The 24,484-nt window shown below is 43.3% G+C and overlaps 1 protein-coding gene across 18 annotated transcripts in view; it reads left to right on the plus strand.

Moving 5' to 3' along the window:
• RBM47 (RNA binding motif protein 47) overlaps positions 1 to 24,484 on the plus strand; it is a 405,432-nt gene that overhangs the window by 232,089 nt on the left and 148,859 nt on the right. For 17 of the 18 annotated variants that reach the window (XM_078678278.1, XM_078678300.1, XM_078678287.1 and 14 more), the window contains one exon: positions 17,286 to 17,474. The gene's annotated coding sequence lies outside the window, so the exon portion shown is untranslated. Of the gene's footprint in view, positions 1 to 16,382; positions 16,870 to 17,285; positions 17,475 to 24,484 lie in introns of those variants that run through there. The other variant, XM_078678305.1, reaches the window with a different exon arrangement.

Raw genomic sequence — 24,484 nt, forward strand, 5'->3', positions numbered from 1 at the left:
TGGTCTCTGACTGCTTCTCACCAATAGAGATGATCAGCAGGGTGTCATCAGTGTGAGAGCAAATTTCAAAGCCCCAGTTTGTAACCAATGTGGCAAGTGCTTTGACGTATACATTGAGAAGTGTAGGGCTCAGGTAAGAGTCCTGTGGTATTCCGTATTGTAAACTATAAAAGGATGAGCTAAATGTGTCCAACTGGACAGATTGGGATCTACTACACAAAAAGGATTCAAACCATTGAAGAGGAGTGGCGCCTTATTTCATTTAGTCTCTTAATAAGCAGACTATGAGAGACCATATTGAATTGAGCAGAGAGATCTAGAAGAAACCGGGCCACTGCATCGCCCTGATCTACCCCTAGTCTGACGTTGTCCAGGACGGCAAGCAAGGTACTCTCAGTGCTATTTGTTTGCTATGAAGCCTGTCTGGGAGGGGTCCAGTAAGTCATTTTCCTCCAAAAAAGTTGCCAATTGAATATTGACCAATCTCTCAAGCACTATAGCCATTAATGACAGCAGTGAGATGGGACGGTAATTTGATAGCATGGACACATCAATTCCGGCTTTCTTTGCTAATGGGAGGATTAGGGCTTGCTTCCACAAATCCTGGTATACCGCTGTCTTTAAAGATGAATTAAAGATTTGTGTCAGATGTACACTCAAAGTAGGTGCTAAACAGGTAAAGATAAAATGGGGGCAGGAATCTAATGGGTAACCAGATTTAATTTCAATCATAGTCTTCTCCATCTGTTCTTCAGTGATGCAGGTAAAGTTACCTAAGTGAACTTTAGCTCCCTGGTGGGGGCCTGTTAAGGCACCTGCAAGCTCTTCTAAGGTAGGTTGAGGGCCAAAAGTAAAGTATATTTTCTCTATTTTATTGGAATAATAATTGGCTGTGGCCTCACAATGCTGCGGTGAAGAAGTATTGGTTTGTAACAAGCTAACTGGTTGAGATAATTCTCTCACGATTTTAAATAGTTCCCTTGGAGAGCTGCTATTGTCATTTGAGCTTCTGACAAAGTAATTTTTCTTTGCTTTTCTAACCTGCCAATAATAGTCTTTTAATTGGTGTTTGTATGATTGTCTGTTGGATTTTTTGAGTGACTCAATACTCTTTCAGCCGCCTTACATGTCCTTTTCTCGTTCCTCTGCTCAGAGGCGTACCATTTTTCAGATGGGGTTAATCTGCGAGGTGTGTTCGTTTTTAGGGAAGTGCAGGCACCCAAGGCAGTTGTAAAGGCTGTATTGAACGGTCATAGATAACTATCAAGGGGGTGGAGGTGTCAAGTTCTGGCATCGAGAAGTGATTAGCAAAAGATTCTGCTACTGATATTGCTCGAAGGCCTTTTGGCGAGATTAGAGATTTGGAGAATTGTTTTTGGTTTAGATGAAGAAAAATTGAAAATCTAACACAAAAGAAAATCTGACCATTAAAGAGGGGAGATTTCAATACCTTCTATATTGTTAGAATTCGAGAACAGTAGATCGATCATGTGCCCGTCAGAATGAGTGGGGCCATTATTCATTTGAATCAGTTGTAGGGTGAGGATATGCTTTTCTAGTTGATTACACAATAGATCTTCTGAGTGTTCAAAGGGTAGGTGAAATCTTATGGAACTCTACATATTACTGACTGTGAGTCAGGAAAGTCCCATCTGTATGAAATAAGGCGATACTCAGAAGTACATTGTCAGAGGGTATCCCATCTGTATCAGTCTCCAGAAGATCTAAATCATTGGCAAAGCTTATTTGGTAACTTGGAATATTTATTTAGGTGATTTTGTACAGGATGCACCCAAGGAAGGCAGAGCTCTTTACAAAGTCAATAGATCAATACATTAAGCTACGAGAGTTAACAGTTATAGGTTGGAATTTGTCCATTGACAGTTTAGTAAAAGAGGGTGAAAAGGAGGGCATTAGGTACATTTATATTTAGAGAAGAAATGGATTATGCCATTCATTCTGCATTATCATTAATAATCTTATTGAGTTAAAGGTTCTTGTATTTCCTTTTTGAACAAATTTTATAAAGAGGTGGTCCTGATGGCAGGGGGGCTGGAGTTGTAGGTTCTGGGCGCATTTCTTGAGAAGCACTGGTTCAAACATTTTGACTTCTTCAGGGCTAGAGTTAAGAGAAGGAGGCTTCCTGAGCTCCTTAGTTGTCGCAGGCCAACCGATGTTTGTGTATCACTCTGTGAGTGATGGGTGTCACTTAGAGTATATCCCTTGCTTCTGGAGGCAAGCATTCCAAAGTGATCAGAGATATATAGACATATTTCTTGCATCCCAAGACCATTCTTGCGCCTACTTAGAGGGCTGACTTTAGGGGAATATGTATAGTTTTGGGATTCCTACCAGTAGGGAGTTGCCACAATCTATCCTGAAATAGATTGTGGTCTGACCTACCTGTTTAAAGCCGGGCTCTGAGAATGAACTGTTTGATTTCTCACAGCAGTCTGAGTTGTGCTCCTTTTGCTGGATGATTACTGTGCAATTGTAGGTTTAAATGCTTGTCAAGGATAAAGCCCAAAGATGTTGCAGAGTCAACAGTGGTCCTATTGCAATTGAGCATTAATCGTTCACTGAGACACTTTTGTACCAGCAAGTAGCAACTGTGCGTGATGAGAAGATTTTGCTAGTTTGGGCAGTATGTAGGTTGAGCAGAAATTCATTGCGTGGCTGATAGGGGCACTGGTAAGAGAGGAGTGGGCTTTGGGGCGTTAAGGTCCTAGATTCAGTCGGCCAGGAAGCCTTGTTAATGAATGTGGGCCTCCCCCAGGATTGCCTTTGTGGACGTTGAGCCGTATGGTGTAGCTTTTGGGAATAAGTTTGCCTTGGATGTGTGGGGAATTGAGGAAAAAAGCCAATGCTCTTCGAGGAAGGCTGTTTCTAGCAGATGCTAGCGTACCTGTGATATGTGTAGTATGATGTATTGTGAAGTGTGCTTTAAATTGCAGACGGTGTAATTTCATCTCCGCAAGTGTGTGATGAAAGAGCATGTTGGGTAAGGTGTGTGAAATGTGTTTGTGGCTGTGCTTCAGTGCATGTTCGCGTAATGATTGTTCCTGGGGTATGAGGTGGAAAACAAATGTTGACAGCTTACCTATAGTGTGAGACGCAGGGGTTCTGGCCTTTCACCTTTCCTTTTCAGTTGGAACAATCGGGAAGTTACCAAAAAAAGGAAGTTGCCTCGTACCATATGAGTTGGATCCTGAGGGCTCACTAAGAACTGAGAAATTACCATGGCAGTCAGTAATTCTGGGTCCAATTCCCAAGCAACTAAAATTTCCAGGTTTAAATTGAGAGATTTGCGATGTTCCTGCAGTTCTCATAATTCCGATGGGGCTGAAATTTGCAGTTACTGGTCCCAATGAAATTTCGACGCCACTCTTAATGAGGGTCTTCGTGTTGCCAGGCCCAATAACTGTTTGTATCTGCTTGATGAGTGTTTTAATATTTAGTGTTTCAGTGATGGTAACAATCATAAAATATTCTGGTACATGTCCAAAGTTGGTGACATTGGGCCTCACCACCAATAGCAACAGAGAATGCATCTATATCGCAAGCAACCCTTCATAGCTGCTTAAAAGAACAGGTAACCCCTATTCTTAAAAAAACCACTGCTGACCACACAATTCCAGATAACTACCGATCAATATCCACTATTCCTACACTAGCAAAACCACTGGAGAAATGCATCCACTCCCAACTATGCAACCATATAGCTCAATTCCACCTCATTGACCAGTTCCAATCAGGCTTCAGGCAAAATCACAGCTCGGAAACGGCCATGATCCACATCGTTGATGACACTCAGAATACTAGATCAAAACTAATCCTGCCTCCTAATCCTCCTAGACCTATCATCAGCCTTCGATACGGCCAAACATATCAGTCTCCTAGACCTACTTGAACACAATGAGTGTATCAGGAGCTGTCCTGAAGTGGTTTGCCTCCTACTTAGACAACCAAACTCAAAGAATCAAGATTAACCAATCGCTATCCTCGAACACACCGGTCACCCTGGGAGTCCTGCAAGGTTCCGCCTTATCTCCTACCCTCTTCAATCCATACATGGAACCCTTAATCAAAATTCTGAAATGCTCCAATATCCATTACCACATGTACGTGAATGATACCAAACTATACCTAAAAATATCATCGCCGGATGGCATCTGCCTACTCAACACAACTTTACAAAAAACCCACATCTGGCTAACAAAAAAAAAAACCTCAAACTCAATGCGCTCAAAACTGACTTTCTCCTAATCTCCCCACCACAAGGACAAGGTGACATAGTAAACTGGATGAAACACCTAACAGCCCTGAAATGCAAACCTCACATTATCGATTCCACAAGATCACTGGGAATAATACTGGATAAGAATCGCAACATAAGGGAACACATCAGCACAGCCACCAGAGGAGCCAACTTTCATATGAGCATTCTCAGAAAACTAAAACCCTTCCTCAACGACAACAACCTAAAAACAGCTGTTAAATCATTAGTTCTAACCAAAATAGACTATGGGAATACAACCTTATGTGGCCCGCCGAGATCTAGTCTGGCTCCTCTGAGAGCCTTACTCCACACGGCTGCAAGACTTCTCACTGGCTCCCGAAAGAACAACCACATCACCCCGGATCTAAAGGAACTGTATTGGCTCCCTTATGAGGCAAGAGCACCGCTGAAAATGGTGTGCATGACGCACAAAGCCCTGCACCTCAATACACCAAAATATCTAGTCAATAAACTCGAATTATCAGGCAATAGCAGAACTCTGAGAAGCACCAACACCCTCCTATTGAAACCACAAACATTTAAAAAAAAGAAAACCTACACACGCACCTTTTCTGGCCTGGAACCGAGGATATGGAACGCCCTACCCCAAGCAATCCGAATGAACCCCACCACCACCTCCTTCAAAAAAGAAGTCAAACTACTTCTAATGAATAAAACTTTCTCCTGATCCCAGCCCTGAGGCAAGTTGATACCAACCAGAAGCTGCTCATCTACCAATATATATGATGATCTCTAAACGAGAATGACTAACACAATCTTGACCTTCAACGAGAACTTACAACTTACATGATCTCATCTTAGATACTCCTTTATATGTGACTAGCGCTCAACTTCTCTTTTGATGTAACTTATGTAAAGTGCTCTGATACCCTCTTCGGGTCTAGTCGTACTACATAAAACCTTATAAATAAAAATAAATAAACGGAGAAACCCCGTGTCGGCGTTCAAAACACGAGAGCTCTATCCTATGCGTGCAAGCTGTGACGCAAATAAACACTTGATTTTCCAGATCTGTCAAACATCCCATTCATTGTTCGGCCACTCCTTACATGTTCTATGCCACTCAGAAAGTTAGTAGCATACCTTCATTTCCTTTTTACTCTGTAATAATATTCACAGCTCTCATTACATAACCACACGTTTTTCTGAGTCACCCTGGTGACCTTCAATTGCACTGTGTATTTGATTTTGATATATGTGAACCCTAATTTAAAGGGTGGAACCATAAAACTTCAAAACATCAATATCACTAGCAAACTACCTGTTGTATTGTAGCATTTATATTGTGCTCCATTCCTCTAACTAGGTGTTGAAACATATTGGGTGGGTTGCATGGTTATTTGGTATAATGCCTAGTTGCAGTGTGGCTTTTCTAGGAGGAATGATGTAGTCATGCGTGACTGACCAGAGTGGGGCTCTTATTCTGACATATATTGCTGTGCATACACGTGTAATGAGGGGTGACGGGTAGACTGCATGAGCCTTACGTTGTGCCTGGTTGAAATGGGGTGGGCTAGCGGCATGGCCTATGTGGTAAGTGATTTAGTGTTGTATTATGAGTAGCGGAATGCAATCCCAGTGTTATTGACTTTGTGTAGCTGTACTTATGCCTCGAGTGGAATGCTCGCATGGACCTGCCCCCCATCCTTGAGCGGACAAAGGTTTACTGTCCTTAGTTTGGTCTTATTGGCAACCCCCAGGAGAATAGTCATTCAAGGTAGCGAGGATAAACACGCCATTAAGTTTACCCAAGAGCAGCAAAGGAACAACTCAAAGGAATGCACTGGATTAAAGCTTGGAGGTTGTCTACAACTCCATGCCCCAACCACTGTTTCATTATTGGCAGTGCAGCGACCCTGACGAAGGCCTTGTAGCTCCAGGCATGCCAGTGCTACTGTCCGAGGAGCCCATACCTGAGTGCTAGTTGAACGGCTTCTAAGTGCAGCTGATGTAGCCTGGGCAGCATCTGGAATGCTAGGCTACAGATCTCATATTGTTGTTAAGATTTGAGTCCATTGCTGCCAGAGGAGATCATTGATATTGACCTAATTAGTTGACCGTTCTCTTTTCTGAATCAGAGTGGTGCTGCAGATAATGACGTAGCTGGCTAGTCACACAGAATAGGTATTTTAAATGGTCATTTAAAGATTTGCATGTCAGTCCTCTCTTTTTCAGACATGTCGTTTGCAGCTGGAGAAGATGGTACTAGCCAGTTCCACCTGTAACTTTCTTGGATTTACTTCGACTGTCTTGGCTAATGCAAAAACAATTCAAACCGAGGCGGTCATTCATTACATGTCCTAGTTTAAATCCATTTTTGCAATTATTAAAGCGCCTTTAAGATTTGGATCTATCTTGTTAAGGTTGTGTGCATACTCCGCGTGAAGGTATGGGATAGATATGAAATGGATTAGCTCTTTTATAAAACACGGCTTTAATTCAATTCCGATATTTTGCAGGGAATGTCTGTTGCGTCCACACTGTGTAAACAAACCTCATGTGTATGGTAGAAATGAGGTTTATTAGGAAGCCCAGGAGAACAACACCAAGGTGCCATAAGGTTAGAGCAGCCAAGACTATTGACATGGAAAACATAAAAGGCTGCCCTTCCTGCACACACCCTATGACTATCTCATGTCTTGTGCAAGTAATTTACACACTCTTTCTGCACTACTTTCACCTTGTATATTTGGATTTACAACTCTTTCTGCACTACTTACACCTGGAGAATTCGGATTTAGATCCGTATTCTGCACTACTTACACCTGGGGCATTTAATTCTGTGTAGTAAAGGTAGCAGGGAAATATTTAAATCCCAGTTTTCATCTATATTTTGTCAGATATTCATTACTAGATGTTTAAAGCAGAGGTTCCTATACTTTTTAGAACCACAAACTTCCGTGACCCACCTATCATGCACAAAATTCATTGCAAAATGGTGGTGTACACTCCGCTTTGACTAAGTCTTCAGCCAGTTGCCTAACTCATGTGGCACTCTCCTTAGAAAGTTCAATGGTCTAAACTAACTTAAAAAAATGCATCCATTGTGTATAACTCAATTTAGTACATCATACACAAATAGGCCCCGCCTATGTGCACACATTCACTCAGTGAATAAAAGGGACAGGTACTGTTAGGCTCATAATGCATGCACTTCATTAATTAGAAGGGTGGGTACCATCACTTCTCAGCAAGGGGCAGCACGTTTAACAGGAGTTATCATCAAACAGGTACTCTGGGACAGTCGGCACCCACTCTTATAATTCTATTTCAAGCACTATATTTACACGTTTCATGCTTTGTGAGCGGAAAGTGGGTCTGACTAATCCCATCTTTTTCCATGTCACAAAAGCTTTGTGAATCAGTCCCTCTGTGCTTAGTTCTGGTGGCCTTGATCGCAGTTCACAATAAGGGGATTGTCTCTCAAAAACCTTGTAAAACAACTGCAGAAGTGTCATTAACAAGTGCAAAAAGAACAATTGATGGACAGAAGGCAGAACAAGGTCCTACATTCACCCCAGTACAGATATCTGGGCATAATTCCATCGTTTTTTTGCTCACCATGCCATTCCAGTTTGAACCCAGTCATATGCAAATCAGTCTTGACCCTGTGCCCAATGGGAACAGTCCAGCCCGAACTGCCTGGCCAGGTCCTCCCTGGACTGAAAACAAGCATCCTAGGACCGGTTTCGGGGTTTCACCCCTCATCAGTCAGGATAGCTTGACTCCAGTGGCATGGAGAGCATGGGACCCACTTCTGGGCATACCCATCCCACACTGGGTGACCAATGCATAAAGAAAAATTGATGGACAGAAGCCATAGAATGATGGATTTAACCCAGATCCTTGTGACTGGGGGTGAATGCTTGCATTGTCCAGCTTTTCCGTCCAGCAATTGCTTCTTTTGCATATGTCGTCCTAAGTGGGAAGGGTATGCCCAGACGTGGGTCTTGTGCTCACTACACCACTGGATTCAAGCTGGCCTGGCTGATGAAGGGTGATACCCTAAAACCGGTCCCAAGATGCTTGTTTCTGGTCCTGGGAGGACCTGGCTTGGCAGTTAGGGCTGGACTGTTCCCACAAGTCAGAATCCAGGCTGATTTGCATATGGCTGGGTCCAAACTGGGGTGGTGAGCAAAAGAATTATAGATTTAACCCAGAGCCTTGTGACTGGGGGTGAATACTTGTATTGTCCAGCTTTTCCATCCATCAATTGTTTCTTTTGCGGAAGTTTCAGAAAGGCACCTTTCTTTGCAATACATGCAGGTTTCACAGCTTTCATTCTAATTACGTGTTTGGAGGCCTGATGTCCCAAGCAGCCCTATTGGGAAGGTGGATCATGGGAGCATTCCACTCATCAACTTTAATGGGTCGAGCCATTTTGCGGTACGAGGCTGGAAATGTTGCCAGTTCTCTGTGAATTGCAACTTCAGATACTTTCGGCCTCTTAGGCTGTCCTCTTCCTCTAAAATCTGTTCATTCTTATGCAGGTAATCATTGTACTACCCCAGTCCTGTGTGCTTCAGTTATTGATCAGCTTCTTTACAGCATTAGCAAAACTAGCCTTGGAAAGCAATAGGTCTGGCTTTTAGTTAGGGGAATTGTTTAGCAATAGTTGAGTGTTGTGCCCACGGAGGTCTTGGAAAGATCATCATAAAATATTTTGGTACTTGTAAAGCACAGACCAAGCTGGTGAAGCTCTGGACAGGGAACAAGCTCTAGTGTAAATACACTGAGAGGAGGGACCAGTGAGAGGAGATAGAGCTAGTGAAAGGGGTGAGGAGAAAGCGCATCAGAAATTGCGGTTCTTGAAGAGGCGACTTTCAATTATTTGCTGAATTGTAGGATAGTTGGTACTGTTCTGATGTCAGAGGAGATGTTCCAGCTCCTTGGGGGGGCATGCTTAGAAGCAGCATCTTGGGCTGCAACATTATGGAAGCTGGGAGTAGGGCCCCTTTCCTGAAAAGGCTGCATAACAGAGTGAAGCTTAGAAGAAGAATGTTAGGAAAAGAAGTAAGATGATTCAGATTTCATTGTAAGTGGTGAAATTATAAGAAATTGAATAGTAGAAACGTTTGACAAAGGGACAGTATTTGCGTTGCATCTTGAAGAAAGTCTATGGGCGTGCACGTTGATACTTAGAAAAAAATCTCTTAATCTATCAAAATGTTATTATGAGGGAGTAACATGAATAAATCTGCAAGGCTGATGATTAATGCGACAAATCAGTGGGACAAGTGTGATTAGTGAATAGCATTGTTTTATTTCCTAAGGCATCCGAACATCAAGTACTTTCTAAGTAAAAGGCCCTAAAAAAGTAATCAATGTCATTGTGTCCGCAAAGTAAATAAATCTAAGAGCAATTTCCAGTACAACACCCCCCCCCCCCCCCACCCCCACCCTTGGGAAAAAAAACATCAGGTCCCCTCAGAATTTTTCACAATTATTCTATTCAGTTGGCAATGTTTAAATAGGTCTGCAGTTAAATAATATTACTGTTTTAAATCTGCAGTCAAATGCATGATTGCCAAACATAGTATTCTGGTCAGGCAGGCTTAATAACGCATACAGGCATCCACAGTGGGATAATTAGAAGTGGGGGTGGTTTTTTAAAGACTATTTGGAGTCCCTTCCCTTTTGACACATACTCCCAGCTAGGATATAAATGATAACACATGTTTGTGATGGCCTATTACAGAGCGGCTTGGTGCAGCTTGTTTTTTTTCAGCTTAAAACAAAGCACGATTATCAGCATAATGCTTATTTTGGCCAGAGCCTGGCCCCCAGTTTGAAGACCCCAGCTCTAGTATAATACAAAGACTACCAAAAACAGTATTTATAACAGGCCATGACTGGAGTGGAGGCTGAAAGCACTGCAAGTTTCTCATTGTGCCTGTCAGTGAGTTAAAGTAAATTTAAATAAAATGAAAACCATTTACTTACCCAATGCCTTCATGCTCAGTGCTCCTCTCCGTCTTCGCTGTCCGTCACTCCAGCGCAGCTCCTAGAGCCTCAGCCTGCTCCCCTCTACCAATTCAGACGCTGCTCTCATGTTGCTTAGGCAGCATTGGAGAAGCACGAGGATTGGCTGGAGTGGGCTGGCTCGACTCTCCCTCGAACTGGGGACCTGTGCCTGTTTTCCACCCAGCTGTCTAAGACAGCTCGGGTTGGGGCGCTCTAAAGCCCGTATGCCACTTTGCCGTCGCAAAGCTGGCCAAAGTGACATGCGCACTTCAAACTGAAGTGCACTACCCACCACTCCTTCCTGCTTTCAATCAGCAGCAATGGCCCCACCCTCAGACACGGCTGCCGGCATGAAAAATAAAATGGTAATACATTTTATTACCATTTTATTTCTCTTGTTTGATGCACTCGCAGAGGGGAGGCTACGCTCCTTCTCCCTAATGGAGTAACCGCCGCTGGTCAAATAGCGGGCTATGTCTTCTTCTGAAAAAACGTTGGTTATTCGTTTAACAGGGGGATTGGAGTTTTACTTTTCTTTCCCTACCTGCTAAGTGAGAGGAGTTTGTAAAATGAATTATGTGACAATCTTGTTGGAGTGTGAAAGGATAGGTTGTAGGATGTTGTTTTTTTTGCAACCCACAACAAAATGTAAATACCTGTAAAGGAACTGTATGTATTCAACAGTTAGGAGAGCAAAAATTTAGCTAAGTTTTGCAATCCTGAAGTTTGATGGAAACAAAGATTTTAATAGTAGCAAAACAAATCAAGACACTTTACTTGGATATGAACAAATGATAAATATTCACTGAAACCCAATTCCACACATTAATATTTGTGTAATATATATGTTTATCACAAAAAATGTATGTCATTGCAAATTTAGAGACCTTTTCCATGGAAAATGTGCTGTCTGTAAATGACAATGTTCTACCACAAGCTTCAGTTACATTAAAAATTGCCCACCTCATGTCTATCAAAGGTTGATGGGTCACGAAAAGTTTATTTCTAAAAATTGGGTTGTAGTTCTAAAAAGTGTGGTAGGCTCTGCTTTAAATATCTAGGTATATATATCTCACAAAATACATATGAGAACTGGGAATTGAACATTGCCTTGCCCCTTTACCACACAAAATGAAACCTCAAATTGAGGCTTGGGGCAGACTCTTGATTTCTTTAATGGGTAAAATGGAAAATGGTCACGCTGCAAAAGGTAATTTTTACATTGCAGAACTACCCATACACACTCCTCCACCCCACCCCCCCCACCCCCCGGCCCCCCAAATTCTTCAAAACACTGCATTTTAATCTGACGTCCTACTTCTGGAGGGGGAGCTGCTTCGAGAGAAACTTTTAACAAATGTGTCCAGTCACTGTATGATGGTGGAGATTGAGTGGTGGCAGTAGGTGTTCTTCGAACTTCCTCTCCAAGTTGTTGATGTGATTCTGGCAGCCAGATGCTTCCCTACGGAGTCACTATATGCTGGGACAAGTTTGTGGCTTTGTGTGGCACCCATCAGATTGGCCCTCTACACGCTAAGCTATCTGAAATGTTCTTGTTTGTTTTGCCATTGGCCCAGCAGTGACTTGTGTTGGGCACTGTTTAGGGCTATTTGTCAGCTCTTTGGTTTTTTTAAATTTCCAAATCAGCCTTCTTTGTTTAAATCACCTGTTGTGATGAGATGTCTTAAAGGTTTACAGCATATGATAGGATACCACATTGGGACTTCAATTTGGATTTCACTTTTCTAATATCTACCCCCTGTTCACAGCTGTCCACTTTTGGATCTCACCCGGAAAACAGTCTTCCTGGTCATGATCATGTCCATTCATTGCATGAGTGAGCTGCAGGCCCTCTTAATCCAACCACCTTACAAAACATTTTTTCCAGACAAACTGGTGTTGTGAAATTGAGCTGCATTTCTGCCACAGATAGTAGTAACACCTTCGCACGTCGGGCAGGCTATCACCCTTCTGACTTTCTTTGCTTGAACTCACCCCTCAAAACTCCATTGTTCGGACCCCAAAGAGAGCCCTCATTTTCTATGTTGATCGTACCAAGGACCATTGGGTGGACTATCAAGTCTTTATGGGCTTCTCGGGAGCAAAGAAGGGCAAAGCTGAACCGGAAAGGACCCTCTCTAAGTGAATAATCATCTGTGTAAAAATCTTCTATGCGGTAGCTAAGAAGCAGCGCCTGAAGGATTGAGATCTCATTGCACACAAGCTAAGATTGCTCATGAAGGCAGAGGGCCTGTCCTGGATATCTGCCATGCTGCTACATGGACATCAGTGCACATGTTCATGAAGAACTATTGCTTTTAAGGGTCAGTTTGATTGGTAGTTTGTTGGTTCGGTCCTGCAGGACTTTTTGGTTTGAGCCATTCCATGGAGCCACTACAACTGGAGGTCCTGCTTACTAACTATTCACAAAGTGATGAATTTGCAGTTAGAAGTATCCATCAGAAGAACAAGTTACTTATCTTTGGTAACCCTCTTCCTGGTGGATACTCTATTTAACCTCCGGTTCCTCACAGACCCTCCCACATACCTGTTCTGTGGAATGGACTCTTTTTCCATCTACAAAAATCTACAACAGTAGTCAAGCCAAATCTTCCAATGGATTCTGAGTCTCGGGGCTCGGACATGCCGAGTAAAGAAACTGACGTCAGCAGCCCTTAGTGTCCCTTATATGCGACCCTGCTCATCACTTCCAGAGCGTAACGATGTTCATGCAGAGTCACACAAGGCCACCTGTCGGTACGCAGGAGTACTGCTTTTGAGTTTCCGGATCCAATCTGACACCTGTGGGAATAAATATTCACAAGGTGAGGAATCTGTGGTTTGATAAAGTATCCAAAAAGAGCATTTCTGAAGGTAAGTAACTTGTTCGTCAAGTTAAGAGCAGGCAGCTGCCACTTGCTGATAATAACCTCTCTTCTGCGCTCACATGACCAGAGTTGGCAACCTTTAGTCATAGGGTGAGGCATTATCATTGTAGAACTGAAATGCAGAAGTGAAACTGGTAATTGTCCCGTAGTGCCTGTAGCATGAGTTCATGATCTCGGCTAGTGCAAGAACCACCGAAAACTAGGACAGCTGATTAATTATTCTGTGATACCAAGAATGTGCTAAAATTGGGAATGTGAGGGGACATTACATGTATCTGGGGCTGTTGGCTGTAAATTGGTTATTTATTTTTATACTCAGCCATGCTGTTTTCCTGTTTTGGTCTACTCTGAGCTGTGCTGCCTGTGAGAAGAAGTGACTGCTGGGTGTTTGTACCTGTAATTGCATCACATACTTTACAGACATGAGCATTATACTTGCTTGACCATGTTACCCAAAAACCTTTATGCTCGAGTCTGATGCAGCCTTTGTGCAGAGGGCCCTTTTTTGGAATCTAAACGGGGGAAAAAAGCACAGACAGTGGCAAGTTCACGGATTATTGTAAAATGGAAAAAGTCAACAAGGAAGATCTAAAGAACATACTTGTTGGAATAAATTCTGGGCACCACAGAGCCGTCACTGAGTTGTGTAAGAAGATGCGGTTGTGTCTACACATGCCCTATCGCCCATTGGTGAAGTCTCCTCCGGTCGATCGATAGGCATGAATCTAACTGGTGTGGCTTTTCTGCTGAGTGAGGACATTTTGTCTCATTTAATCTCCTGTTCTTATTTGTGTGGCTGAGGGTAAGAAGCACAAATAATAACTGACCAGCATTTTAAGCAATTGGGGTATTTGATAACACTATCCAACACGTGCCAGACATTGATGAGAGAACTTTTTTTATGACATTTGAAGTTTTGCTTCATTTTCTTCCGCATGACATTCCCAACACCTAGATGGGCGTTAAAATAAGCTGTGTGGTCTGTTTACTGACCAAAGAAAGAGCGCTTGGAGGACAGGGAGCATGTGTGGCATCCTCAATCCTGTCTGCCCCCCCCCCCCCCTGTGAAGAAGGGGCTCATCTGTAGCTCTATTCGCTGCCAACCATCCAACTGTTCTCCCTATCCTCTTCCTCCTAGGGTCCTACTCCATCAGTGTCTCTTCCTAACACCTTCCAGAATAAAACCAGCTAGAAAGGCGCTGTCCCCTCTCCATTCCCCTGCTGGGACTGTATTTCTCTACTTGTATCTTGTCCACTACGCAAATGAGTCTTCCCATCCCTGCAATGCTTGAAAACTAATATTGCATATTGGAGGCAAGGGGAACTCCAGGAGTAGTGCTCTGACCGGCAGCAGTGTGTAGCAGGGGATAATCAAGGTAAACATTCAGTGGAAGCCTGTCACTTTGTGCCTCTAGCCCCTGACTGCTCCAGAAGAGGGTTTATACAATCTAAAGATGTTTACTTTTTCGGTCTCGCCTAGGCAGCACTTGCGCGTTCTCTTCGAGACTTCCTGTCCCCCCCATCTTTTTAATATGCTCCTGTCACTGTCCTTTGTAAATGGTGCCTTTTCATTGGTCAATAGGCTAAGTAATCCCTCCTTAGTACCGCCTTTTCTCTTCTTGTAACCTCCCATGAGGACACCCCCTGTTACATGTGTTGCTACTCTGTACTTTGTAAATATAGCCTCGGAGCAGTATTTTGTTAAATGTCTTTTTCCTGCCTACTGTTGCAGGCAGGACACGCTCTCCCGAACGCTTTTTTCCATATAACCAGGGCGGCAAACCTGTGCTGATATTATGGCGGCCTCACCTTTCTTTTCCTATTTGCAACTCTGTGCGCTGCTTTTTTTTCTTTCTATTTATTACCTTTTGCTATAATGGCAGTACCTGTGCTTTAGCTTTTATCACCTTAAGCTAAAGCTTGGGTGCCGCGATTGCTTCAAAAGTAAAGAAATAGAAAGAAGAAAAAAAACATTCTATATCTTTACTTTTGAAGCAATCACGGCACCCAAGCTTTATCTTTAATGTTTAACGCTAACGTGTGGGTGCCACCATTGTAACAAAGGTAAATAAATAGAAAAAAGTGCTTGTCCGCCATTTTTTTTCCTTATTGGTTTTATTTTGTTACAATTCCGGCACCCACGCTTCAGGTTTAAACATGTTCAGCTAAAGCTCGGGTGCCTCGATTGCTTCAAAATTTAAGAAATTGAAAAAAGAATGTGAATTTTATTTTCTGTTTCTTTACTTTGGAACCAATTGTGGCACCTGCGCTTTTGCTTAAGATGTATAAATCTAAAGTGCAAGTGCCATCATCCATCTGCAGTTCGATAGCTCTCGCATTACTGAAAGTTTGAGCTATTGACGTTGCATTAATATTAGCAACGCCAACAGCTTAAACTTTAAGTAATGCGCGAACTATTGCATTGCAAATGCTTGTTTAAGAAGTACACTTGAGTCACCTCCTTTTCAGATCTAGTGGATGAGCGTCCCACCGGGGAAATGCCCGGTGCCCGCTATGGCCAGTCCGGTCCTGAGTCCAACTGCATCTCGAAGGCTGCAGCACTACTAAATGGGATTACAAACGCCTTCTTGTCACGGTTGCAAGTCCAGCTCCTGCTGAAATGTGCTTTTGAACAGTGGAACTGGGGCATGTTTGCCCAAGAAGCAATATGGTGTTTTATTAAGAAAGTCTTATTTGTGCTTTCTATATATGGTGATATATGGTAATTTTAAGGCATGAATTTAGCAGGAGCGCAGCCACAATGGTGTAGGAAGATAAGGTAAGGGTGAGGGGTACATAGGTAGTTGCAGTGTTTAAATTAAACACTATTTCCTGGCTCTAGAGACAAAATAATTTAAAACCAAATACCATTTAATATTGTATCTATAAAATGAATGGTACAAAAACAGATTTCCTTCTCGAGGATCAAATCGGTACACCTGCTTCGTGGCTCAAGTGGGATGTGAAGAGAATCTATGCAGATATTAATTTGAGCGTTGTAACGTCTATCCCATTCCTAGTAAAATGCTGGAATATAAAATGGGCCAACTCCTATTACTTTTTTGCGCATTAAAAACGTAGTTGTCTATATAAAAAGTGCAATGTGTGACTTCAAATTGCAGATCTAAACTCAGAATCAGGATCTGTGTTAAGTTCCTGACCTTAGGACTATTTATGGGGAGAAGGTGCGGCGTGTCGGCCAGAGTTGTCGACTTTGGAACTGGGGAACTAGGTTCGAGTCCCGGTTCAGGCTCAACATCCTGTGATTCTTGGCGAATCGCTTATCTCCATGAGCCTAAAACAAACAAAAAATGAATCTGACCTTGTGTAACTGGTGGTCACATAAAAGTTTCAATTCCCTTGAGCCGAGTTCTGCTTTATAAAAAGAGCAACAGTACAAAATATAATTTGCACTGCGTAACATCGGCCAGATCGGTGTGATCTCCTCAGTGTCAGAACGGGAGCTCCTGATGGGGTTAATGCGATCTTGTGATGCAAATGTAGTGAGCACTGGGAGGAGGGCACCCTGGCCAGCCAGTTCAAGGCATTTCCATTCTGCTCCTACATATAAGAGATCCTGTTAATCGGTAACGTGCCTAAAACGCCCCGATTTGATCAAGGCACTAACAGGGAAAACACTTACTATACGGGAAGAAGAAAAAGAAAAAAAAATCAGAAGCCCACCAGCCCCAGATTGCCCTCAAAGACAATCTGAAGGTATATCATTTTTAATGACGAGCATACCCAACAAAAGCACCAAAGTCAAAGTTTCACCCAAAGTATATATGGGGTGCAAATAAAAAGCAGTAAAGTAGGAAACTAGGACAGTTGTGGGATTGCACCAACCAACCCTGCATGGCTTTCAATGTTTTTTGTGAAAAGCTCAACAACAAAGCTCTTTAGACAAGAGACCCAGGCAGAGTGGTTTGGGTGGTAGGATCACAATTAAAAACCTCCTATCCTCGAAGCATGACTATATTAAGCCTACACTCCATTTAGTAGCTTTTCGTACTGTAGACTTCGACATTACATGTTATCTAAATTATTCACCCGAAACGTGTACGCAAGACTAGTAGGCCAGGCCCTTTTAGTCTACTTCTGATGGCGAACTAACTTTTCTTTCTTTTTTGCAGGTCCCTGAACAGCATCAAGTTGAATTGTTGGGAAGCAGCTGTTCATAAACAGGCCTGGAGTGGATTCCTTCACTGTGATGAGCAGATCCCGTGACAAAAACGGACAGCAAAGTTCAAGAGTTGCACTAAGAACAAAGTGAGACAGCAAGAAAAAAAGCACTTAGAAAACAAAGCATTGCAACTATTAAGGTAAAATGAGAATATGCAAAGCATGATTTTTGAATATATTCCGTGTCGTCTGGGGCTTTTCTATTAAATTTTATTATGATAGAAAAGTGCAGCAGTGATGAAAGAAGTATGTTTAATGGCCCATTTGGGATCATTGCAACGGATTGTTGATCTTTCCATTGTTCCAGTTTCTATTGTTTGATCAAACTGATTTGGGCATCCGATTGCCAAACAAACCCCTTGAATAAGTGAGCTAGGCTCTTTATATTCTCCAAAACCATTACAATATTTATGCCATCGCAATGAAAGTAAATATGGCACAATGCAGCATTTATTTATTTTATTTTTATTTGAAAGGTTTTATATAGCTCTGGATAGACCCGAAGGTATCAGAGCGCCTTACATGAGTATCAGACCATAGTTGCAGGTTACATCATTACAAGATTACACAGTTTCAGAGCATAGTTACATAGTTGCATGTTAGGTCGAGAAAAACAATAAGGACATATCTCTTAAGGGAAAGAGCAGGCACGGGGAGAGATTCAGGGGAGAGGGGGTAGGAGCAGGGGAAATAGACAAAGAATGAAGGAGGGAAAGAGGTGGGGAAGGGAGAGTGACAGAGTATGAAAGATGAGGGGGGTGGAGGGGGCACAAACCAGTAGACAAGTAAAAGCTGTGTCTAAAGTCCAATAAGCTGTGATCCCAGGGGAAGTGGAATCATTCCCACATCTCCTTTGCATGAGACTCCCTTGACGCAGTGGACTCTCTCAGAGGGGTCTCCAAGGCCTAACTACTGGATCCTTCCCCTATAAGGGGAGAGGGAGTGCTTTGGCAAGGGGGGCCATACCATAACCTCAACTGTGAGTGGCTCCCTTGACGCTATGGACTCTCTCAGAGGGGTAACTGAGACTCCAGAGTATGACCATTGGATCTTTCCCCAAAAAGGGAAGGAGTGCTTAGACAAAAGGCCCAAGGGACAGGGGGCTAGGCGGCATAGATACATGTTATGTCGAGAAAAAAATAAAGACATATACATAAGGTAAAAAGTAGGCAAGGGGAGAGATTCAGGGGAGAGGGGATAGGAGCAGGGGAAGTGGACAAAGAATGAAAGAGGGAAAGAGGTAGGGGAGGATGAGAGACAAAGCATGAAAGAATGTTATTTAGAGCAACTCTACTAAAAACACTAATTCACACATTTATTAATATAAAGCAAAAGTCAAATTCGAGTTTTATTACTGCAGAATACCAAAACCGAGAACAGAAAAACACTATTTACTGACTCCCAGATTTCAGGTATCAATTACTTTTCATAAATAACTCTGTTAACAGTCAGGAAGACTCTTCAATGTGATTTTACCTTGCTGCATAAATGAAAACCCTTGAATGTTAGTTTTGGTAAAACAGTTTTCATTAAAACAAATACACATGAAAAAAGTCATGCTATAAATCATTTATGGAGGTGTGCAAAGTATAAATGTGGTTTATAACTGTGTCTTGACCATTGGTGGCTCCTCCGCTAAGCCGGAGGAGCCTCGCCTCACTGCTCAAAAGGAAAAATAGAATGATAACGTATCATTATTATCATTCTATTTTTAGGTTTTGCCTACGCAATGCGTACGAAGTACGCATGCGCTAGCAAAATCTAATGATATCTCTATGTGGGGTCGGGTATCCGCCCCCTCCTCCCATTGGCTAGCTCCATAAATGGAGGCTAGCCATTGGTAGAGGGCTCTGTCTGTCAATCCCAGACCAGATTCGGGGGCGTTCCCGAGAATTTTTCCCTTTTGGCTACGTCACGCGACGTCAGCCGAAAGCCGGGAACGCCCCCGAATCTGGTCCGGCATTGCCGGCACCTGCCTCTGCCTTCCTGCTCGGGACGATTGCACAAAAGTCGCTCGATAGCCCCTCCCTCCTGCTCCGTGGCAGCCCGTTTCCCTCCCTCTCCTCAGGCCGGCCAGCCGAAAGAAGCAGCCGTCCGCCTCCAGCCAGGGCCGCGCTGGGATTGGCCCAGCCGGCCGAGCCTCCACCACGTCATCGGGAGGAGGAGTGGAGAGCAGGAAGCAAGAGATCTGCCGGAAGATGTCCAGGTGAGTGCTTTGTTTTTTGTTTATTGCTTTGTCCGTGTCTGTTCCCGCCCCCTCCCCCTCCCGCTGTCAGTGTGTGGCCGTTCCCGACCCCCCTCCCGCTCTCCGTGCCTTTCCGCCCCCCCCTCCGTTTACCTCGTGCATATTGAAACAGGGTTGTTAGCCAGGTTGTGTCACCGAAACTTATTTGCTACAATGAGCGCTGCACGGAGAACCCACAAAGGGTTAATTAACCCCCCCCCCCCCCTCCCGCTATCCGTGCGCCGTTCCCGCCCCCCTCAGGGCGGCCTCACCACCCGGCAGTTTTTCGTCTTCATTTCAATATCCTAAAAAAAAATGTAAATCGCCGCAGTGTGGCTTTTTTTTATTTTTTGTAAAGTTAAATTAGAAAGCGCTTTAAGTGACTCAATTAGCATGGTAAACACCCTAATGCTTAGTGTGGGAATAGCTTTCGCGGAAGGAAGCCTCGTGTGCCCTTCGCAGCTCGCACAAGGTTCCCGGGCAGGCAGGGGGGCTGGGTGGGCGCAGGCAGGGGGGCTGGGTGGGCGCAGCGCCTAGGGCCGCTTTTCACCGTCTCGGCTCTGCCGCTGCGCTTCCACGCGCCGGGAAAACGAGCTGTGGAGCCTAGACCTGCTTTTAAGGCTTTAATTATTTATTAGGCGCTAGAAGAGTCAGCGATGCAAAGGAAGCGCATTACAACAATAGTAGCCGGCCGTGTTTTGAGACCCCCCTGTACGAGTAGTGGAAGGGACATAGCGCCAATGCGTTAATGTGTGTACACTTTCTGTAGCGTGCTGCTTGTTGGAACCATTATTAGACAAAGCGTGGTGAAATCACCCTTTAAATAAGCAATCTCTGCCTTTTAGTGGTTTGAGGCTGGGGTGCTAGGGCGGTGGAGTGTTGTGGCACCGGGAGATTTATTTCCGCCTTCTGTTTGAGGAATTTTAGGGCCATTATTACTAATAACATCCTTAACTCGTCGGGGCGCTATAGACTTTGTGAAGTCACAAACGGTTGAAAGGCGAGCCTTTTGCTTATGGGAGGTAATATTGGTTGCTCGTGGCCTACCTAGTCCTGGACATGTTGGTGGGTGGAGGGAGGTTGGGTTACAGTGTGAAAGATCTGTGCTCCTCAGCTTGCATTCCCTTATCCCGGAGAGGTCTTCTCGCAGTGCCATAAAAGAGGGAAGTTTAGAGGTACATTTCTTGATGGCACCGCCGGCGCTACTTTAGCTTTTACATTTCATTTGCATTTTGTTTCTAGTTCGGCGCCTGGGATTTGGGCGGAGGAGGGGGTTTTATTAGGACATCTGGACTGACAATATCAAAGCAGACAGCGGCGTCCCCGAGCAGGCTCGGGTTTCAGAGTTAATTAGAGCGGAGTGTCTTTAATTAAAGCCAATTAAATTTACAGTGGGGTACTAAGGATATATATCCGTGGCCTTGATAGAGGATTGTGAGAGGTGTAGCCTTCGGCGGGGCAAACAATACAACTTGTGTGGCCTTCTATACACGTCCAAATTTAAACACGAGTTCAAATATCCGTGAATAAGGAGTGGTGTGGAGGAACATCATTTTTTTCATGATGTAGTAGCTGACATCTGTGGGTGCACTTAAATCCCACAACTAAAATTGAAATAGGTGGAGTATTCCCGAACAGCGTTGCTAGTAGGTTAAAGGAAAACCTCTCGAGTGTGTTTGGTGAGCACTACCCAGTGAACACGGGGGCGTATTGATATTTCTCGCTTGCGATGGTAGACATCCCGGTGTGATATATATAATTTTATTTTTTAATTCACCGTCCTGAAGAGTTTGTGTGTTACTAGTGTGTAGCAGAAAACGTTTCTACTTGCTTACTAGTGCGTAGCAGACAATGTTTATACTTGCGAAGTCAATTGGCCCATGTGGTACAGCGAAAAGTAGCTCAAACACTTTAGTCTTCCGCTGTACCACAGGGCCTACTAATCCTTGAGTCAAATTACTGCTCCTGTTTTCTGTTGATAACTGGTCATAAAGAAAAGTTTGTTTTATTTTTGTAATACACACCAAATTGTCAGAATTGCCCTTTTCCCGCCTCATTCACCATTTAACCCCTTTGTTAATAGTTATGCCACTACTCCTGTCCTCCCTAACCTATGCATATAGTATAGACCACCAGGTGATTTTGTGTCCGTGATTACCACGCAGGTATAAACGACCGTGTCGGTGTCTGGCATGAGATAGGAGAGTGTCTAAGGGTGCTGGACAAGATAAAACTCATAATCTTGCCTAGGCGTGGACGGGTTGAGGGTGGAGAGGCACAGTTAATGCTGAGGAAGACACACAAATAGGCTTTCGCAGTATTCGAGTTAGCTCAATTTAAAAGTGCACACGATATTTTCTGTCTCGAATGACAGGTTGCTACCGTCTTATTCCGTCGCAGGCAAAATCAAAACAATGGAATGGAAACCTGCGGAATCGACTGATTCAATATTGATTCAAGAATTTGAGTCCATCCCTTTTTACTAAATCATCTGTACTTAGACCAATTATACCATATTTAAGAAAGTAATACAACGTGTCCTTTTAATTAATGGTAGGACTTATCGCAGTGTCGGATCCACCAACAACAGATGTGACACTTCATTCTAACGTTTTATTATTTGCAGAACTCTAGAAAGTGCATTTTTATGGTGTTGATGTGTAAAGATTATATACTATATTGATGAATTTCAAAAAGTACATGTAAGCATATAAAATCCATATGTGCCCTATTACAATGTTACCTTTTAGAAAATACAAAACGAATTTGTTTTAATTGCAAACGTCTATATAAAGTGGTCTAGGAAAATTACATGGCATATTAATCTGGCTACACCAGAAGCTGGTATCTGTTAAACCGATTATTTGGGTTAAGAGAACTTTGCGCATACTTGGCTCGCTTGTGATGCAAAAAACCCTCCATTGTCAAGCAAAGCATGACAGGCTGCAGTGAAACGTGTATTTCAATAATTAATGTCTACCCCTGCCTTTCAGTAATTACACAGGAAGCTTTATCCATCCATACATCCACCTTTTCTTCCATCCGTCCTTCTTCCATCCACCCTTTTATCCTTCCACGCATCCTTTCATCCATTCATCCACACTTTCAACAATCCATCCTGCATCCATCCACCCTTTCATCCTTCCATCCATACATCCATCCTTTGGACATCCACATTTCTATCCATCCACCCATCAATCATCCACCCACATTTTCACACATCCATTCATCCATGCAACATTTTATACATCAATCTTCATATTCTTCATAAGTTATGGGGTTATTTAAACTAGTAAAGTCACTGTGCAATATTGTGCCTATGCATGGTTCTGTGTGTCATCCACATGTGCCTTATTAGTGTTTTACAACAGTACATGCACTCACATTCTAAGACCTTGACCTCATTGTGTATGTTGTTTAAAAAAGTTTCTAAGCAGCTGCCTGCGTCCATCTGAGAGTGGCTTCAATAAGATATATTGTCCACCATTGTATAGTTAGAAAGGAATATATTCTTTATAATGAACAGTTGCAAATAACTCTCTCCAAAGCTTTATAAAACTCTACGGCTTAGTGTACATTGTCAAACAAGGGGAGGGCTCTCTGTGTGTGGGCGGGGGGCTCTGTGTGTGGGGGGGCTTTCAGTGTGTAGGGGGGGCTTTCAGTGTGTGGAAGAGGCTCTCGGTGTGTGCGGGCTCTGTGTAGGGGGTGGCTCGCAGTGTATAGGGGAGGCTCGCAGTGTGTGTGGTGGGGCTCGCAGTGTGTGGTGGGGCTCGCAGTGTGTGGGGGGGCTCTGTGTGGGTATGTGTTGGGGGACATTTGTGAAAGATAAAGCTAGTGGCATTGCAAATAACAATGCCATTTATTTATGTTTTAAAAAAAAATGGTCACAAGCTTTGCCAATAGCTCAAACTTTAACAAAGGCAAAACCATTGCATTGTAAATGCTTGTTCATATTGCAGTCAGTGGCTGCCTAGAGCAAGGGAGGAGTGGTGTGCACTCCCTAAATGTGCATGAACTGTTTGTCTGGCCCTCTGTGCACTCTGCATGTTCCCCACCAGGCTGCATTACAGCCCGGTGAGGAACATGCCCCGGCTCCCTATCGCCGTCTGAGCGCCAAACCACTGCGCTCAGACCAAGCACAATGCAGCGTTGTGATTAGTTCAGGGGAGCCTGTGTGCCCGGGTCCTTCCTGCTGCCGGCCAGGACAGGAAAAAGGAAGAGGTCGAGGACGGAGGAGAGGCTGCAGTCGCCTGTTTTAGGTAAATCCTTTTTTTCCCTTTTTATTTCATTCCCCACCACCCCAATCCAGTAGCAGCCACTACTGCTCATGACCTACACAAGACTTCACCTCTTACAAGCCATGGCCACCTAACTACTCAAAATGGTAATAAATAGTATTAATATAAACTATTTCATGGTTGCCTGCGAAATACAGATTTGACCATCATAATGACGGATCCTAAACCAGTCTGTTCAGCGTTAAAATTGTCAGAGCTATTGAGATTATGTGTCAAAGAGTACAATATCATGCAGCTAGGTTATCTAAAATATGTGGCAAGAAAATGCAAATTATGCTCCATATTCTGTCAGTATTATTTTCATCAATTTGAGATAAACAATTTTGGTGAAATCTACAAAATATATGCCCATATTTGTGGCAAAGGCAGTAAATACATCATTTTTCTGTAAACGCTGCAGCCACAGAATATCCTAAATACACTGACCCTCATGATTGTCAATTGTTTTATTAACAATTTACTCAAGAAAGATAAACAACCTCCATACATTCTAATTTCAATCCGTGCTCATTGTTACCTGTACTTTTAAGAAAACATATTTTTCAGGTTCCTCTGTCCGAAAATAAACATCTAATATAAAAATAACCATGAATAATATGGTCTTATATTGCCATCTTGGAGTTTTAGC

This window comes from Lissotriton helveticus, chromosome 2_2 (assembly GCF_964261635.1).
Source record: "Lissotriton helveticus chromosome 2_2, aLisHel1.1, whole genome shotgun sequence".
Taxonomy (NCBI): Eukaryota; Metazoa; Chordata; class Amphibia; order Caudata; family Salamandridae; genus Lissotriton; species Lissotriton helveticus.